This window comes from Ochotona princeps, chromosome 29, assembly GCF_030435755.1.
Source record: "Ochotona princeps isolate mOchPri1 chromosome 29, mOchPri1.hap1, whole genome shotgun sequence".
Lineage (NCBI taxonomy): Eukaryota > Metazoa > Chordata > Mammalia > Lagomorpha > Ochotonidae > Ochotona > Ochotona princeps.
Genome location: NC_080860.1, coordinates 14,801,081 through 14,821,710, shown reverse-complemented (window position 1 = coordinate 14,821,710; position 20,630 = coordinate 14,801,081). Strand labels below are relative to the sequence as shown.

At 46.1% G+C, this 20,630-nt stretch overlaps 1 protein-coding gene and 1 non-coding gene across 4 annotated transcripts in view; one reads left to right on the top strand and one right to left on the bottom strand.

The window, feature by feature from the left end:
* Positions 1–20,630, top strand: part of TTC28 (tetratricopeptide repeat domain 28) — a 502,210-nt gene that overhangs the window by 387,202 nt on the left and 94,378 nt on the right. The window lies entirely within an intron of this gene.
* LOC118759876 (U6 spliceosomal RNA) lies at positions 18,844–18,953 on the bottom strand. The gene has a single exon (XR_004996441.1). It is a non-coding gene; the product is annotated as a U6 spliceosomal RNA (small nuclear RNA).

Genomic DNA, 20,630 nt, shown 5'->3' with positions numbered 1-20,630 from the left:
CCAGAAATTTCAGACTGTCAGCCTGAACAAAACAGATGGCACTCTCCAGTCCGTGGCACCATCCGGTGAGCTGGCATGTCTGCCTTGACAACTTCTGGTCCTCCTTAAACGCCTGATGGAGAAAGACATCCTCTTTGTCATCTACGTGGGGCACACGGAGTAAGACGCATCTACCCGCTAAATGCACGTCTGACCACTCTCTCTCCCCTGACCCCCGGGCTGTGTCATTCTGCATAAGCATCCAGTTAGGCTTTTTTTTTTTAATCTTCTTGTAGCAAATAAGCTACTCAGACCATGTGCTAATTTCTGCCCATTTTGGGCACCAGGAAACTCCGTTTGTGAATGGCTTACTTTAAGACTGTAGACTGTTTTTCCCAGCATACAGAGTACCCCCCTTGACATAGCATGTTTGGGAAGAATCTGAGTGCTGGGGTTGGATACACTGGCTTAGAACCCCGTTATGTCACTCACTGCCTTGGTGACCTTGGACGAGGTACTAAGCTGCTCTCTGCTTCCATGTCTTTCACTTGTGGAAAAGGGGTAATTGTAACACCTGTTTCACAAGATACCTATGAAGATTGAATGAGTTAATATATGTAAATCCCTTAGATTAAGCTGGGCACATAATAGACACCAGCACATGCTTTAATCAATACCATCGTCAGAGGTTTTTTATTTTTTTTTTATCATGTAAAGGAAGAGTTTACCATTTAGTAACACAAAAATCAGGATGCTAGAAGAAAGGTGAAAATGCTGGTAAAATAGGTCACATTTTTGCCTTTCAGAATCTCTGGATCCATTGAAAGCTGATGGTGGTTGTCAGGAGCCAGTGATTCATGTTGTCACTGGGTGTCTCCGTCTCCTGCTTACACAACTTCTGTTATCACTACTGAATGGGGGGAACTCACGGAAATAATAGCCCTGTCCTCTAGACTCTTTAAAAGCAGTCGGTCTCGGGTGGCAAGTGGGATGGAATAGAGAAGGGAGTGGGAAAAGGTGGGGAGGATTTTCCAACAGGTGGTATATGATGTCTGTACACGCAGAACTGGATATTCTAAGGCTCAAAACTGCGCTTGTGGCCTGGAGCAAAATACTGTACCTACCTGAAGTCTCTCTCCTGATGTCCGAAAGGAAAACAAAAATGTGAGAGATCGCCCTGTCCAGATGAGAATGTGGATGTGGACGAGTCATATTAATATGACTCTACTGAGCACCTAGAAGTTAGTGTGGTGTTTTGTTCTGTTCTATTCTGTTTTCCTTCCTGCAAGGTCAAGGGGGTATTTTCCTGTGAGATCGTGATGGCAATGGATGGACAAGGCATGGCTTCAAAGAAAAATGAACTCTAACCCAACCTGCTTCACATCCATGCCACCAGGATCCTTTCTGACCCTCAAGTTCCATCTTGCCCTCATTGGATGGTTGTGAGGAGGCACCGCCTCCTCTAAGAGGCTCTCTCAACTCCAAATTGGAGTGTCTTTGGACCCTTACAACACCTGGTGGCCGACCACTGGGGCGCTCCTGACCCTCATGCAGCTGTCTGCTTGTTTGCCTGTCTCCCCCTTAAGGCTTTGGTCCATGGGGGTGGTAACAGGCTCCCCCAGGGAGTGTGTTTGGATTCCCAATGCTTAGCCCTCAGTTTACAGATCTTTGATGCTATAGGAATTGACACATAGCTAACCACACACATAGCAAGCACTGAGTAAATGTTACTGCTGCTACGATACCTGACCAAGGTTGGTTCCTGCTAAAATGAGTTTACCGATGTCTTTACTCATCTTAATTAGCTGGATGTGAACATGCAGGTTTGGGTAAGGAATGCTCACAGCAAAGCAATTTCGATTTTTTCCAGAAGGCTTTCACCAAAGAAAGCAAGTAACTAACTGATTGTAATGACGAGCTTAGCTGTGGGCAGCTCTGGCCTGATCCCACTGGGTAGTACTTGAAGGTGTACCTTGCAGATTTCCACAGCACCAGCTGCTCTGAAGCCACATGAAGCCACGGCTCCCTGGGATCCTCAGAAGGAAGGGAGACGGTGGCAGCCAGAGCCCAGACAGACAATTCTGTGCCTTGGGTTGGATTGTTGCTCTGCCATTTTGAGGCTGTGTGGCCTGGGGAGAGTTCTGCCTGGCGTGTGTGATGGCATTGGGAGGAGAACTTCTAGGCTGGTTGTGAAGGGTGCAGCTCCGGAGAGGATTAAAGAGGACCGTGTTGGCAGAGTGCCCGACACATGCTTTGGGCCCCGGAGCTATGGCTGGTCCAGGATGGAGACAGCCCCTGCCATAGGGCACCATGCAGCCACTAGGCTTTGCTCCTTCATCTCCCTGCTCCCTATCTCCCCTCTTCTGAGTGATGGCAACACTCTGGAGAACTTTTAATGTAAAAAAACAAAACAAACAAAAAAAAAACTTGCAAATTCCTGAACCTACACAGATGATTGGATGTTGGTTCCCTTTGTGCTGTGGGATTTGCTAGAAGAAGTTTCTTCTTGTGCTGGTGAAAAAAATAACTTTCTTTCCTTATATGGTTCTAACTTTTGCTGAGCCTGTTTTTCCCTGTTTTAACATTTAGACCTTCTGTGTGATCTTGAAAAGCATTTTGTTTCCTTCAAAATATGTTTGTAATAACTGCAGCGGCGGTGGTGTGCACACGGTGACTTTTAGGCGTTCTCTGTCCTCACCTCACATTGTCTGCTCCCCACAATCATTTATTTATACTGTATCTTGAAAAGGAAAATAATAGGAAATAGTTGTCAGGTCTTAGTAGCCCTGTTTGACAGACACATTCAGGCTTGTTCTCAGGTTATCCTACCTTCGGGGAGATAAACACACAAGCCCGGGCTCTCCAACAGCACATCATTATGGAGTCCATCCTGGCTGTTTGCAGTGGTTGCCAAGCGCAGTCCAGCTCATGTTTCTCTTCTCTTGTATTTCATTTCCAAAGGAGCTCAAGGCTGTGTCCTCTGTCACCTTTTCCGATCATGAGCATCGATCCACCAAGGATGATTCTGTCATTTGTTTGTACGTTGACCCATCTATCCATTAGCTCATCTCTGCACCCACCTTGCCACCAAGAAGTCTGTCGGATAACATGTGGACACTTACCGCCCCGAAGCCATCACATTGCAAAGACAGAACTCACTGGGTTGTGAGGCTCAAGATGTGAGTTGGGGATCCAGATCTGCTCTTGACTCAGTGCCCACAACAAGGGAAATGACTTGCTCCAGTTCACTGACAACACAGCCTGCTCTCCCTCCAAGGTTTAGGATACATCGCAGCAGCAAATGGGACCCCACCTAAGTGCGAGGGCCAAAGGACACTTCACACGACAAATGTATACAGACGGCTCAGTGGCACACGTGCTCAGACACTTCTTTATGTCAACATTCAGGCATCCTTCTAAAAGCTGGTTATGTTCTGGGGACTGCCCTGGTGGCAGCGGTCTGTGTGAACAACTGTGTGCCCGTTGTGTCATTTTTGGGCCTGTCTGATAGTTTCCCAAATGCTACGTGTTCATTTTGTGAAAGGATGAACAGTGGTGGACAAGGCACGTCAAAAAAATGCTGGCCCTGGTTTCTCGTCTCTGCTTTTCCTTTGTTCTGTTTTTATGGCTCCAGTAACAGGAGTTTTATTACAGCAGTTTGTGTCCTCAGCTCTTTTGCTGAGGCTCTGCATAATTTATGATCTAGATTCCAAAATGTTAGTGAATTGCTCCACCAGAAATAATGGAATGTGACAGCAATGGATTCCACATTCTTGGCCCAAATATTTGTGTCTGTGGTTTACAAGTCATTTCAGAGCATGATTGCTACATTGCTCAAGCTGTTACCGAGAATGAATTCTGACAAAAGAAGAGAATTTGGATAATTATAAAAACACAAAATGGGTCTGTGCTACAGTGTTCCGCTTTTGTTGTTTCAGGAATGAGAGCATATCTCCTTCCCCTTTCCCAGCCCTGCCCCTCCCACAGACGGGGCTTTACCTCTCTGCTCCTGGCAGAATTGCCAAATGTCACCTTTGTGATTTAGGATTCGGAGTGCCGGGATTTGCTGTGTGAGAGATGAACCTGCTCTTGTGCGCCAGGATTTATCGGGCGCTTACTCCGCCTGAGCAAAGCAGGTGTCTGCCCTCACCGTGCACCTTTGAAGGCATTGCCTTGTGGGAGAGTTTCACCCATCTGGAGAGAGAGAGTCTCTGGTAAAAACAGTAACTGTGATGTCGCGCACCAGACCAGCCCAGACCTCCATCATCTCCTTAATTCCTTTTCCTTGAAATATGGTTTTATCCGGTACATCTCCTCTTTCAGAAAGATCTGGAGGTACCATCCACTTTACATGCAAATTGCTTTAAAATGACCCCAAATTACGGTTCTGTCAGGAGTTCTGAGTGGTGTCATTAAGTAACACTTTCGCCCAGTGCTGACATGGCTTCTGCTGCTTCCTTGGTTGCCGAATTAGCCGTCGGATGGAGCTGGGCGCCGAGTTCTGGAATTACATTGTCCTTCATATAGCCAAAACGAAGGCAGAAATCATCTGACCCAACTGTTCAAGACCAAATTCCAGAAACCAGGCTGATAGGAAGGAAAGCGGTTCTGTGTGGAGGAGAGAACGTTGCTTTCCTTTCTGGAGAGAGCTACTCATTCCTCTTAGCCAGTGTGTGGCCGAGTCAACCCATTAAGCAAGGTGAAGCTTCACTCTGAGACCACCTGCCCTCAACCATGGCAAGGAGGATGAGGCAGAAAGCACACGTGTGTTTCTATAACTGTTTGCTTGCTCTACCCTGTCAGTGAGGGGTCATGACAGACCCATGCCTGCACACTGGGGTCTTTAATCCATGTTTGTATGTACTACCAGCTGTATCTCTGGAACTTTCCAGGCCATTAGAGATCAAGACACACACACACAAGCAAAATCCCTGTTTGGCTTGCATTCAAGAACAGAAAAAAAACCTTGTACCAAACAAACAAGCGCTGTGAAGGAAAATAAGGCCAAGTAAGGAGAAAGAAAAGGACAGAGACTTGAGAGGAAGGGGGAGTTGGTGGTGACCGCCGGGGTATTTGAGGCGGGTGCAGTCAGGAAGGGCCTCTGTGAAGAGGCGCCATTTGAGCCAGAGAGCTGAATGAAGCAAAATGAGCTGCAGGGTGAGCCAGATGTGCGTTCAAGTCCTGACGTCGGGATTGCTCAGCGTTGGACCCATCTGAATCTGATGTGTCTTGATAAGTCCTAAAAGTGCTGTTGAAACCTACTTGTGGGAGTGAAATTGATGTTTGTTGATATCACTCCTTCTTCTCTTCTTGTTTTACATTTAAAATTAAATAGAGCTTTAAAATTCATTTCTGATTTGTGGATTTGTTTGAGTAAGTATCCAAGGGAGCTATAATAAAAGTCATATTTAGCTATACATTTAATTAATCTTCGCTGTTATTGAGGTGATTACATAAAATTGGCTGTTTCTGGAATGACCAGGCCTGTGCATTTATTTAACTTTGTGTAAATGCCCACAACACTTTTGCGCCAGTCTAGAAGTGATTTAAACAAACAAAATGTTTTCATTTTTATTTGAAAGGCAGAGAGAAGGAGAGACAGAGAGAGAAAGATCTTCTGTCTACTGGTTCACTCTGCAAATGGCCAGAATGGTCAGAGCTGAGCCAATCTGAAGCCAGGAGCTTCTTCCGGTTTCCCACATGGCTACAGGGGCTTAAGGACTTGGGCCTTCTTCTGCTGCTTTCCCAGGCCATAAACAGGGAGCTGGATCAGAAATCAAACAATTGGGACATGAACCATTGCCCATATGGGATGCTGGCACTTTCAGGTGGAGAATTAGCTTATTGAATCATGGCACCTCCCCCTAGAAGTCATTTTTAGCTGATAGAGATCTTAACCTGTTGGATCTTCAGACAGGACAGTGAGTGCCAGGAGCGCTGATCTGAGAGGCAAGTGACGGGGAGGTTCTGCACTCAGGGTTGCTCGGGCAGAACATTCCAGCAATGAGCCTGAGTGCGACTGATGCAGCTGGGTGTCACTGTCAACTCTCACTCCGTGGTAATTCCTACAGGGAATCGCTGGGACCTTAGTAGTTTCAAAGCGATCAGCTACTCCACTAATTGGGAGGCACAGCAGCCTCAAGGCTGTATCTGTTTCGTGTCCGTTTGCTTTGCGGGAGCAAAAAGCACACAAGCCCAAAGTGCGGAGTATTCCGTCATCACAGTCACCAGGCACCGCTGCGAACAGTGCTTTTTTTTTTTTTTTTTAAAGATTTTATTATTATTGGAAAGCCGGATATACAGAGAGGAGGAGAGACAGAGAGGAAGATCTTCCATCCGATGTTTCACTCCCCAAGTGAGCCGCAATGGGCCGGTGCACGCCAATCCAATGCCGGGACCAGGAACCTCTTCCGGGTCTCCCACGCGGGTGCAGGGTCCCAAAGTCTTGCCTGTCCTCGACTGCTTTCCCAGGCCACAAGCAGGGAGCTGGATGGGAAGTGGAGCTGCCGGGATTAGAACCGGCGCCCATATGGGATCCCGGGGCTTTCAAGGTGAGGACTTTAGCCGCTAAGCCACGCCGCCGGGCCCGCGAACAGTGCTTTTTGAGTCACTTTGTTTTGTTCCCCCATTCACCCCCCCACCAGCAGTCAGGGCCAGGACATTGAAACCCCATGGATGAGGCAGGTGCGTGTCTGCGATGTCATAGGCAGCCAGGGCTCCACCCAGAAACAGGCGGTTCTCCTTAGCTAGTCTCCCCACAGTGGGAGGTGCCAACGAGTGGTGTGTCTACACACAGAGATGGTCTGCATGGTGTGGTTGGTGTTGTGTTCTCAGTCCCAGTATGAACTCATGAGGAGAGAAGGGAAAGGAGCCGTGGACTCAGGGCCAAAGGCAGAGACAGCCGTGTGGGGAGCGATGCCATCACTGGGGTGGGGCGGGGAGAGCCTTGCTTTGAAACGCTTATTCAGATCCCACGTTTGAGAACCAGCAAGGAACTCGAAGCAAGGTAGAGTCCAGTCCTCTTATTGTCTAGGAAGACAAAACAAAATGGAAACTCAGCCTGGAGAGATTAAGAGGTTCAAGCCACAGAGCTGGCTGGTGGCAGGCAGCTCTGAAGCCCACGTGTGCCATGCCCAGCAAGCTGGTCTCTATGGCATCCTCTTTGCTGTCATTAGTGGGCGCTGCTTCGCCCCCTTCCTGCAGTGGGAACACTGTCGTTTGGACAGGCTCACATTGTAAAGCATGTTACTTAGTGCGCGTGTATCCTAAAAACAGTTCTGATGAAAACGCCCTTAATGAGCACAGAGATGAAGGACAGCGTAGCCTTATGACTGTGGGTTTGTCCTCACCGCTGTCGTTTCTTTGACTCGTGAACCCACCTTGGAGCTGGAGCTGTCTGAGTCCTGGAACAGCGGCTTATTCCCTACACCCATGTTCTGTTTCCCAGTGTTTCTTGTATTGCCGAGTGATAGTCTAGTTTCTTTCCCTGTCTCCTTCCCATCCTGGCTGCGGGTCTGGTCCTAAGTCTTCCACATTTATGAACTGAGTCTCCTAGCATAATGTGTGACCCACAGACAGCACTTGTTCCGTGTGCTTTTTTTTTTTTCAGAACATGTTTATACTCCATCTTCTTTAACCCCTTCAGCTCTAACCACCTCCCACTCCCTCCCCAACACTGGATGAAAGTATTGTCTCTTATCCTTAGGTGTTAGCAGCTAGGAAAATTTGGAATCTCATGAGTTATGCTCCTATTGCCTTTGTAAATATCTGTTTTGAGAACCGGTTCTCACTGCCATTCCCTGTGCGTTTGAATTCTCATCTGTTCTTTGTGTATGTCTTTAAGCTCAGCAACATCAATTTCCTTGTAATGGGGGTAGAACCCACTTGGATCTTACCCCACAAAGTGAGTCCTGTTTCGGTCTTTGTGGTGAGGCAGTAGGAGCCCAGGATGTCTCAAGTCCCGTCTGTGGGGTTATCTATGGGCAAGTTGTTTGGCTTTGAGAACTGGAGCTATTAAAGCCGGAGCTTCATTGACCAAATCAATTATCATTACAATTCCAGGCAACAGCATGTCCCTGGATTGTTTTCTGCTCCAATCATCCATGCAGATGGTGGGATGGGCTTTTGCCAGAGGAGGCATCTTGATGGTGACACTGGGATAGGAGGGAAGACATGCAGCTTCACACTTCTGAGTCCCTCGTTTTATTAGCTATTGAGGTTTCCCTTGCACAAATACTTAAAAACATTTGCTTGGTGTTTTAATTTGTGGGAGGAAGAGATTTACAGGAGCATCTGAAGGTTTTGGGATCTCATTTCCCAAGAGTCTAGCAGCACATCCTTTTACCCATTATTAAGCATTCATAAAAACAAAGAATCCTAACAGCTTTTGACAATATCTTGAGTCTTTAATGATTTCTGTCTCAGACATTTGTTCGCTTCAGACCCTGGCTGGTTGATATATAGTTCGTTCCACAGAATGAATTAAACTCATTAGAAAGTGTTTAAGGAGTGTGGTGGCTTTAAAATATGTCCCTGAATTCTTTTTATATGTGCGTGTGTATGTATAAAACCACATCTTCTTTATTTTGCATACTTTAATATAAATTTTTTTAAAACCCACCATATACAATGCCTACCCCTACTGTCAAATGAAGGAAGGACAGGGCTCCAAGGCTGTGGTTTCCTGTCTGAGACAAAAGGACAGGAGAAAAAAAAAAAAAAAGACAACTAGACATTGGCAGAGGGAGACAAAAGCAGCAGAGCCACTCCAGGCTGCCGTGAAAGCCATGGGACACTAAACACAAGGCGTGAGGTTCCCAAGCAGGAATTGCTAATCTACTCTATGCAATGCAGCCTCGTGTCTCTCTCTCTCTCTCTCTCTCTCTCTCTCTCTCTCTCTCTCTCTCTCTCTCTCTCTGTGTGTGTGTCTCTCTCTCTCCCTCTCCTCTCTCTCTCTCTCTCCGGGGAATATCTCTAGGACAGCCATGCTGGGCTCCTCTGCTCTTGCTTCGTCTCCATCAGTGCCTCGACCTGACTTGATCACGTGGGTCGATGCAGTGGGTGTTGGTCTGAGAAGCTAAAACAGAGCAGCACAACTTGAGACAGCAGTGGCAGGCAGGTCCTTGCCAGCCTGGTCACCTCAGCCTTCTGCTCTAGGGTCTCCAAGATGGGATCATCAGCATTTGACCCTCATATCGCCCATTCACAGTGTTGTTTCAAAGTGCCTGCACCTTGGTGACCCTCTCCGTGTTGGCTTTTCAGCTGCAGGTGCCAGTCACGATGCAGCAGGGTACAGGCAGGTGTACAGGAGATTGTCACTGTTTGAAGCTGCTTATCCAAGATCCTTTCTGTAAGCTTCCAGAGGATTCCAAACTTTGCCTTGCTCTCTTCCCATTTTCTTCTACTCCTTGAGAATAGGAAGAACACCACCACCCCAAGCTTTATGTTCACTGTGTGTTCATCAAGGACAGCTGTTGACGAACTGTGTCTCCACTTTGCCTCTGGCGTGGTTGGCTGCCAAGGCCTGACCCTGACAGTCTCCAGAGAAACGCTCCAGCTGAGCAAGATCTTGAAAGCCTTCCACACAGATTTTCTGTGATCAAGGAGTGCCTTGGCCTCTTTGAGATGGAGGAAGCCAATGAGAACTATAAGAAATCCTACAAGGTGTTCTCTAAAAATCTTAATCTTGGAGTGTGTAAGGACGCCACTCACCAAGGATGCTGTCCTGAGCTGCTCTGCTCTCCAAGTTCCTCTTCTGGAGAAGCATTGACTTCTGTCTCACGTAACAGAGACACAGAAGTATATACCATGATGTCCCTGGTGAGAGCAAAGAGCAGGTGGCCAACTCTGCTTTGGGGGAACAAGCACAGACGATGGACTTTGATGTCGTGTTTAAGACTAAGTCTGCTGACAAGTAATATGGGCATTGGCTCATGGGCTTTGATGGGAAGAACCTTCAGTCAGTAAGGGAAGAGGGCCTGGAGCTGTGTGAGGATGATCCACTAACTCTTTAACACCCTGCTCTTTCCCTTGCACATGGACCAGGCTGAGGGACTGCCATCATCCCCAGAGGATATGGAAGACATTATGGGCATGACCACTGAGGAGGGTCAGAGCAAGGAGGCAGGTGTGCATGGCCCTCTTCCTCTTGGGTCACTCCTATGCGGGCAGTCAGCCACCATGTTTTGGGACTCCTGAAACTTAACCTTCCTCTGGAGTAGAGTAGGTGTTCCCTCAGAATCAAGTCTCTAAGCTTACTCAGGTATAGTGGGTAAAGCCACTGCTTGCAGTACAGCACCCCATTTGAGCTCTGGATTGAATCCCAGCTGCTCCACTTCCAACCCAGCACCCTGCTAATGCTTCTAGGGAAGCAGCAGAGGATAAACCAAGTGCTTGAGTCCTCTGCACCCACGTGGGAGACCTGGAAGGAACTCTGGTCTCCAGGCTTTGCCCTGGCCCAATTCCAGCCATTGCAGCCGTTTGGGGAGTAAACTAATGGAAGGAAGACCACTCTCTGTGTGTCTTGATCTGTCTCTCTAACTCAGCCTTTTAATAAATACATACATTTAAAAAAAAAAGCATAGCTACCCCTAGCACTTGAGGCTGCTCCAGCAATGGGAGGCACAATCTTCAGGAAGTGTGGTTATAGAGTGAACTTGTTGGTCTGTTCTTTACACCTACCAGAGAAGGAAAGAGGAGAGGCAGAGAGTGGGATGAGGAAGTGAAAATTGGCCCTCTTCTATGAGAGAGAATGAATTACTCATTGACAAGTCAAGGATGACAATTTCCTGCGACATGTTGAGAAGCTGGGCTTGAGACAATTCTCTCAGCCCCCTTGCGAGAGGGCTGCCTGTGGAGGAGGAGGCCCAGAACATAGGCTGTGGAGTGTAACTCCATGGACAATTTTCAGAGATACAGCATCAGAGAACTGGGCTGTGGGGAGGTTTTTCCACAGGGTCCCCAAAGAACTTACAAAAGACCCCCCCCACAGATGGGGCCAGCATTTGAATGCCTGCCATGAAGGCTACATCAGTAGTTTCCACTTTGGGGGCAAAAAGCCTACAGTCAAGACAATCCTCATTAATTAAGAATCGTGATCTAGTTCCATATCCCTGGCTCCCCACTCTGGAGGAGGGAGGGAGGGAGTATCTCTCTACTATTATTTTCTGGCAGAATCTCAGCACGCCCTCCTGCGTGTTGCGTAGGATGAAGGTCGTGCACCCAAGGTGCCCAGCTTCCTCCTGGTGAAGAAATGACTGCTATTGGGCAACCAAGTGTGAGGCCGTGAGGAGAAGAGAATGCAGTCCTGCAGCCTGCTGCAGCTGCTTGGGTGACTGGGCGCAGAGCGGAGCCTCCTGCTGGCTCACCTCAGACATGCAGTGTGAGCACGGAACAGACCTCCGTGTAATCCTCCTGACCCCTAGCCACCTTTGTGACAGCATATGCTCGCCAGCCCTAATTAGTACAAGCAGGGGGCACCGCGGTGGCAGGCCGTCCCCACCAGATGTTTCCCTGGACATCTGGAGCTCAGTGGAGAAGTTACGTCTTGAATCTGAGGTCTGCGCAGCCCGAGCGAGCTTCAGAGAGCAGCACTGCTCCAAGCGTATACCACAGGCAGCCCAGGGTGACCTGTGCAGGAGACCAGAGCATCTCGAAACCTTCCTAGACATTGGATGTTGCTACAACATTTTGCTGTATTTGCCAAAAATTCCCAAACTGATCCTTCATCCATATGATTTGGGTATATACTGTAGTATATTTTATATCCGTTTTAGCCAATTATAAGTAAGAGAGGAATAAGTTTTAGTGTTCCTTTCATATTTTAAAAATACTTATTCCACATGTCCACTTTGTTCCTAAGGCTTCCTTTAAATTTTTTTTCTTTTTTATTGTCACCTTAGTGGAAGGCAGAGAGACACAGACATGGAGAGGCAGACAGAGGTCTTCTTCCATTAAATTCAGTCCCCAGATGGTTGCAATAGCCAGAGCTGGGCCAAAACAAAGCCAGAAACTCAGTCTGGGTCTCCCATGTGGGTGGCAGAGAGCTCCTTAGTTGAGCCACTGACCCTACCTGCCAGGGAGTGCAGAAACTGGAAACTGGAATCAGAAGCTGCAGCGGGGACTTGAATCCGGACACTCCGATGGGGGTTGAGGGGTACAGGCATCCCAGCCAACATCTGAGCTGTGGTACCAGACACCTGCCCCTCTGAGGTTTCTGGATCTTTCTTTTGGAATGATCCTGATGGGGTCAACATTGTCACAGTCCTCATGGATACCCGGAGATGTAAATCCCCTTCATGTCATCCTTCACTTCCGAAGGTCATGTCACCTCGTCACTGTTCTCTGAGCACTTGCTTCCCAAGGTTGTGCTCCCTTGAAGCCTGCCTACTCCTCCACCCCCTGAAATCCAGAGGAGCCCTACCCGTGCTTCAAATGCCTTTTGCTAAAGTCACTGATGATCTTCTAGATGCTCTAAATGCCAAATCAGTTAACTTACCCTCTCGTTTCATTTACTTGAATTCCCTGCTCTGTCTGTCACGTGCCCATTCTGGGTTGCTCCTTCATTTGGCTGCCAGAATTCTCCTGGCCTGGAGTCATAACTCCTTAACAACTTCGCCTTATCAAAACTATGCATCAGTCATTTGCAGAGTACAATCTTTGAAATATATTTCATTATTGGATGTAATATGATACTATACAGATTTTGTAAAGAATTCTTTTATAATGTAAATAAGCGTTTTCTTAGTTGCTAAACAATTTTATCATAGTTATTTGTAAATGAAGTAATAACTAGAAATCAAACGTACACACAGGGTCGCATGAGTGGATTCACTCTTAATTTCTCTTCATCCCAAAGCAGCGTGAAATTATGACTTCACTTCAAATCATTTCAATTTTATTTTATTTGCTTCAGTCCTCATTTACGGAAATGCTTTCCATTTGTTAAGCACTGGGAACAATAATTCTTTATCAGAGAGATGAAGTGACTTCCTCAAGATTGTACAGCCAACTTACTTTTCTAGGAAGATGAAATAGACATACTTTCTGTGTGCCTTCCACTAAGAACAATGAAAGTCATGGGTTTCTATATAAAACAAGGGGATTCAGAAAGGTAGAGAGAAGAAGGCAAGCCAGCAAGGGACCTCAGGTCACAGGGTAGAATGTGGGGTGAATTCCTGGGATTTTCTTTTTGCCTTGTCTCTCCAACACTGGACAGTGGAGAAATCAGTAACCTGGGAATGCCAATGGGTATGGATGAGAGAGAGAGAGAGAGAGAGAGAGAGACCCTGAGAAGAGCCAAAGATTCAGAAAACTGTGAGCCCTCCTCCTGCCTCGCATCCCACCAGCAAAGGCTGGATAACAAGTCCACACCCTCCCACTTGCCAGGCTGTAGCGAGGCAGCCTAACCCCCTCCTGGGGGTAGTGTCAGAGAAGATCCAAGTGGATGCTGGGACTTCCATCACTTTTAAAGTAGAAATGAGCTCCCTCAACCTGGAGGAGCCTGGTTGTCCTCCCCCGCTCTAACCCCATTGATTGGCAACAGTTCCTTCCTCATGCTCTCTGGGGTCATGTCAGAGGAGACCTCATGGAGAGGAAGAACTTTCATCGCCACCAGGAGTAATGAGGTCAGCCCTCTTGACCCCCTCCCAGTGTCGCTGGGGACCACGTGGAGCCCTCAGATTGTACCTCGGCACAGCAGTAATGAAGAAACCCCTCCTTCTCCTCTCTGGAAGATCACTGGAGAATCAGGACTTCCCAGCAGTATCAAGGTCACTCTCTACCCAGGGTACCAGTAGAGCCACGTGGCGTACAATCATGAGGTATCAGCACAGGGCCTGTTAAAGGGGCTGAATTCCCACCCCTACCTATAAAACAAGGAGTTACTTCTCTAAAAATGCTGGAACCTATAGGGACTTAGCAAGGTAGAGAGAAGGCAGAGTAGCCATGTGCTGAGACTCCCAAAGAATAATGTATTTAAGCTCCCTGAGGGGTAGGCCAAGTAGAGAAATTAACTTGCACCCCACAGTTCAAACATAGGGGCAATCATCCAGCCCCACCCTACTTTACACACAACATTGAAATGATATTTAAAGTCTTAAAATATAAAAAGTATTCAGGTTTTAAACAAAACCCACTCATTAAACCAAGAACCAGGAATATCTCAAATATAGTGAGAAATCAGTAGATGCTTACAGCAAGATCACACTGCTGTTAGAATTATCTGGCAAAGATTTTGTTTATTATTCTCTGAAAGGAGGAGAGGGAAGGGAAGACGAGGAGGAAAGAGAGAGAAAGAGAGATCTCGAATGCACTGATTCATAATCCAAACGCTTTCCAACCAGTGTGGGTCAGCCCAAAGCCAGGAGCCTGGAACTTATTTCAGGTCCCCCATGTGTGTGGCCGGGCCGAAGTACCTGGGCCATCAAATGCCGGCTCCCGGGGTGCATATTAGAAAAAGCGATTTGAACCAGAACCAGGACTTGATCCCAGGAATTCCAGTATGAGATGCAGGTGTCCCAGGTGGTGTCTTAACTGCTGCACCCAACGCAACAAGCGTTTTAAACATCATAAAATGCTTCAGTGAATAATTATGAATACGCTTAAAACTAATGGGAAAACAGTGACCAGTCTCAACAAAGGAATAGGAGCTACACACACATATGTATTCATATATATACACATATATGTATATATGAATTTTAGAACAGAACATACTAGAAGTTAAATAAAAGGCTCAACAACAGCCTGAAAAAGACAAAAGAAGAAATCAATGAACTGGAAGATGGGATAATAGAAATTGCCTAATCTGTGTACTAGATAAAATAGACTGAAAAAAAATAGTAAGGACTTAGCATCCATGTCAAATGAGACTCAGAAATGGGAATGGGACTTCAAAAGTGTTTGAGGAAATAACGGGGACCAGCACTGCGGCATAATAGGTTAAGCCACCACCTGCAAGTCCAGGCTGCCCTGCATCCAGGGAAGCTCCTTGCTGATGCTCCCAGGAAAGACACAGAGACATGACCCGTGTTCCTGGCACCCTGACCCCATGTGGAAGACCAGGATGAAGTTTCTGGCTCCTGGCTTTGGACTGGCCCAACCCTGTTCATTGTGGTCATCTGGGAAGTGAACCAGCAGATAGAAAATCAGTCTCTCCCTCTCTTTCTCTCTCATTCTAGCTCTTTCAAACAAATAAAACAAGTGTTAGTGGAGGAAAATGACTGAAATTTTCCCACATTGTTGAAAACAAATCTACATATTGAAGAAATTGAATGAGCCCTAATAGAATAAACCCAAAACATGTACACTAAGATGCTTTGTACAAAACTGAGAAAACTGAGGCTAGACAACCAATGAGAAACATATGGGAAAAAAAACAACTCAAATGACAGTGGAATTTAAAACCACAGGAAGCGGTGGAACATTTTTCAAATGCTGAAAAAGAAAAGTACCATGTCAAGCTAGACTTCCACATCCAGCAAGAATGCAAACCTGGCCCGGCACGGTAGCATAGCGACTAAATCCTCACCCTGCCTGTGTCAGGATCCCATTTAGACCGCTCGTGTCCCAGCTACTCCATTTCCCATCCATAATCCTGCTTGTGGCCTGGGAAAGCAATTGAGGACAGCCCAAAGCCTTGGGACCCTGTACCTGCATGCGAGACCTGGAAGAAGCTCCTGGCTCCTGACTTCAGATCAGCTCATATTGTGGGCCATCCTCTATTGCTTTCCCAGGTCATAAACAGGGAGGCTGGATGGGAAGCAGAGCAGCCAGGATACGAGTCAGCGCCCAGATGGGATCCCGGCACATCCAAGGCGAGGACTTTAGCCACTAGACTACCACGCTAGTTCCGAACCTCAGCAATCCTAAAATAATTGAAATCCTACTGAATATGTTCTCTGACAATAACAAACCAACCTAGCAATCAGTAGTAGAAACTGTAAAATTTCCAGACATTTGGGAACTAAGCTAAGCATTTAAAAAAAAAATTCATCTTTGGATCCAAGAGAAGTTTTCAGGAGCATAAAAAAAATTAAATCTAATCAAAAATATCACAATTGATGGGACTTAACTAAAGCAGCTCAGCTAAAGGGGAACTCAGAATACTAAATGCTTATATGATAAAAAACAAAAAATGTCAAAACAGTGATCTAAATTACCACCCCAAGAACCTAGAAAAAAAATAAAAAGAAGGCTTTGACATAAGCACAAAGCACCAAACGAAGGACGCAATAAAGATTACAGCAGAAATCAATGAAACGGAAAAAAACAAGACCATAAAGTAACAGAAAAACAATAGAGACCGTCGGTAGGACTAAGAGCAGGTTCTTTGAAAAGATCAATTAAATTGACAGACTTGTAGCAAAACTAATAAAGAAAAATGAGAAAAGGCACAAATCACTAATACTGGGAATGAAACAGAAGCTATCACGCAGACCCTGGAAACATCAAAAGGAATAAGAAATGCAATGAACAACTCTCTAAATTTGATAACGGCAGCAACTTGGACCGATGCTTTGAAAAAGCAATTATTTGAGTAGAGCTATAACCGCTAAGAAAATGAAATTCACAATTAAAAACTTTCCCCAAGGGGCTGGAGACACAAGCCATGGCAACCACGCGAATGGTCGCGATGGCATCTGTGACTGAAGAGGAAGGCGCAGAACTGATACCAGTGGTACGATGTTGGTCAGATTTTACAGCGGAGAGCTGAGGACCAAGTGATTGGATAGTAAGGGTAAGCAGAGGAGAGAAATCGGAAGTGACTGAAAAGCTTTAGGGTTGATGTGCTGTTAATTGAGATAAACTAAAAATGAAGAAGGGGCAGATTCCTCGTCTGTATTAGTCTAATATATATTTAGGTGTCATCTTGAAGATATATTTTTATGGGCCTGTGCTGTGGTATATCAGGCTAAACCTCCACCTGCAACGCTGGCATCCCCATGGGCACTGGTTCGTGTCCCAGCGGTTCTACTTCCCATCCAGCACCCTGCTTTGGAAAGCAGCAGAGGATTGTTTAAGTCCTTGAGCCTCTGAGCTCATGTGAGAAGCCTGGAAGAAGCTCCTGGCTCCTGGCTTCACATTGGCTCGGCTCTGGCCATGGCAAGCATTTGGGAAGTGAACCAGCAGATGGAAGATTTCTCTAGCCATCTGTCTCTTCTGTGTGTGTGTGTGTGTGTTTCTATATATCTCCATCTCTCTGTAGCTGTGTCTTTTAGATAAAAATAAATCTTAAAAAAAAAAAAAAAAAACAAGAAAAAACTTTCCCCAAAAGAAATCCACAGTTGTAGGCAATTTCCCTGGTGAATTCTGCGAAACATTTAAAGAATCAATGCAAATGCTACACAAAATCTAAGGGAGAATACTTCAGAACCGATTCTACAAAATCACTCTTGCCCTGTTAGTAAAACAATTCAAAGATTTTACAGATATCTGTGTATGTCCATGTGGTGTATAATGAATTAGATAAAAAACACTCTCAAAATTATTAGATAGAATTTAGCAATATGTAAGAATTGTACATCATTTTAAATATTTATGTATTTAGTTATTGTTTGTCTGAAAGTTAGAGATAAGAGAGGAGACAGGGACAGAACTCTTCCACCAACTGGCTCAATGCCCACATGGCCACAATGACCATTACTAGGCCAGGCTGAAACCAGGAGCCAGGAGCTTCTCCCAGGTCTTCCATACACCAAGCAAAGGCCCAACAACCTGGGATATCTTCCACTGCTTTCCCCAGGCCATTAGCAGGGAGTTTTAACAGAAATGGAGCAGTCAGGATGTGAACCAATGTCCCTATGTGCTGGCTGGTGTTGCAGACTGCAACTTTACACACTGTGCCACCATCCTGGCCCCAAGAATTATGCACTGTGACCCCCAATTTCTTTTCATTATGTAAAAGAAAGACTTATAGAGAGACCTCCCATCTGCCAGTTTACGCCCTAAATCCCCACAGTGGCCAGGACTGAGCTGGGCCAGTAATGTAGTCCAGGTCCACATGAGTACCAGGAACCCAATTACTTGGTCCTCTTGGCTGCTGCCCAGGAACTGTATCAGCAGGAAGTGGGCACCAGCAGCTCAAGACAGGTATGGAAGGCAGGTTCTCCGATGTGCAATGTGGGCATCTCAGTAAGACCAAAGGACAGCGTGATGATAGTGAGAGCCACGGAGGACACAGAGCAGTGCGGGTTCTTCCGCATGGCTGTGAGGGTGCAAATGGTACAGCCGTGCTGACTCAGGAGATGCTCTCCTGGGTACGGAACAGTCTCTGTACTCTCTGCCATTCCTTAGGAGATTACTGAAAGTGGGTGGGTGCAGTGTGTGCGCATGGGGATCGCAGAGCCAGCCACAATTGGTCACCTAAAGCTTGCTTGCCATACTAAACCCCTATTCCTCTTAAAATCCCCAAATGCCAACTCTTAGGCCAGAACAAATGGATTCTCTTGATTCTTGAATGTGTCTGACTTTTTAGGAGGAGCTGGAACGATTTTCAAGACCCACCAGCACATTCTGTACTTACGTAGATATGAGTTGTCTGAAATGTTTGGGATGTCGTCTGCCTTTTGGTTCAGTCAGCCTGTGATCTGGGTGTCGCTGCCCAGGGAAGTCTTCCAACAGCGTCTGACTCTTGGCGGAAAATTAAAACATGAGTGTGCCCTGGAATTCATGTTAGAACTAGAAAGGCTTTTCATAAAATAGCATTCAGTCTAACTCTTTTACTTTATAGATGAGAAAAGTTATGTTTGAGGAGGATTTTTTTAAATTATTTTTTAAATTTATGTAACATGAATGGATCTCTTGTTTTTCACGATACAGATTTAGAAGCATAGGAGTTCTTCCCCCTTCCTACCTCCCTCTTACAAAGATTGGGACCATTTCACAAATTTACATGTCATCTTTGCACATGGGGGAGCACGCTAATATTCTCTGTACCGTTCCCGTTTTATTGTATGTGCTGCCAAAGCAAGCGCCAGGGGGAGGGTTTTTGACTCATTTGAGATCATACAACAGATTTCAAAGTTTCAAAGTTCAGCCCAGAGGAGAGCCCGTTCCTCCTGGCTGGATGCTACCTGCTGTCCTGGGGGTGCTGTAAGTGTGTTCATGAAGTACACTGGACTTACGTCCTGGGGGTGCTGTAAGTGTGTTCATGAAGTACACTGGACTTACGTCCTGGGGGTGCTGTAAGTGTGTTCATGAAGTACACTGGACTTACGTCCTGGGGGTGCTGTAAGTGTGTTCACGAAGCACACTGGACTTACGTCCTGGGGGTGCTGTAAGTGTGTTCATGAAGTACACTGGACTTATGTCCTGGGGGTGCTGTAAGTGTGTTATGAAGTACACTGGACTTATGTTCACTATTTCTGTTTTGAAGGAGTCGCCTGTGTAAGGTGTGTGGTGGTCTTCCGTGGCTCCCACCAGGCCACTCTTAGGAATTGGTATCTGTAAAAATGAGCATCCCAAGCTGCAGTCAGTTATTTGATGTCTTACATTTCCCTTCTTGTCTGTTTTTTTTTTTCTTTATTTTATTGCAAATAGTTGAGCATGTTACCTTTTCCTACAGTGTGAACCCTGGAGACTGCGGGCACAGCACAGATGAGCTGTCTGTAACTTGCTTGGCACCACAGCTTGCAAGTTCTGAAATCCATGGAGTCATGAGTGGGTGTTTTTTCCTAGTGCTGACTCAGAGATTAGTCCAGCAAGAGAAGAAAATAATCAGAACCAGTACATGGAACCTTCATTCTATAAAATAAAAATTAAAATAGTAGCCATTTACTGAGCAAGATTCTGTTCCTAGCTCTGCATTAAGTCTTTAATTTGCACATCTCTTACTGCTTAGAACAGCCATGTCTAGGTAGATGCCATTACCATTTCATAGATGACGAAATGAGGCCCAAGATCATGGCCTTGGTATATGGCTGACACACAAAATTATCAGGACACTGACCTTCAGCCACAAATACAGATCTGAGGAGAACTATGAATTTTTGCTTTTGCTTTTTAAAGACTGTCCAAATTTATCTGAAAGGCAGACCGATGGCGGGAAGGAGAGATAAAGAGAGAAAGGGATCCTCCATCCCCTTGGTGACTCCCCCACATGGCCACGCTGCCTGAAGTCAGGATCCTGGAACTCCATCTGGGTCTCCTATGTGGGGGTCAGAAATCTAAGCACGTGGGCCATCTTCCACTGCTTTCCCTGGCACATCAGCAAGGAGCTGGATCAAAAGTGGAGCAGTCAGGGAATCAAACTTGGGTTCTGATATGGGATACTGGCATCTTGGGTCCTGGCTTAAGCAGCTGTGCCAGAGTGCTCGCCCTTGCTTTCTGATATTTGTATTTACAGCCTCTCAGGATAATACCTAATTTTCTAGATGAACATTCCAAGACAGAAAGGCTTTCTTGGATTTTTTTCACAGTCCTCACGTGAACATCTCTCCCTTACCTCACTCCAGATGGAGTTCTTGCTCCTGACATAAGCCCGATCGCAGTTGTTTAACTGTGGCAGCCATTTAGAAAGTGAATTGGCTAATGGAAGATTCTCTGTTTTTCTCTCTCTCTCCTTCCCAAACCCTACACCCAGCCTTTCAAAGAAATATATAATTTAAAAAAAAGAATTTGAGAAGATGTATGTAGACTATATGCAAATACTG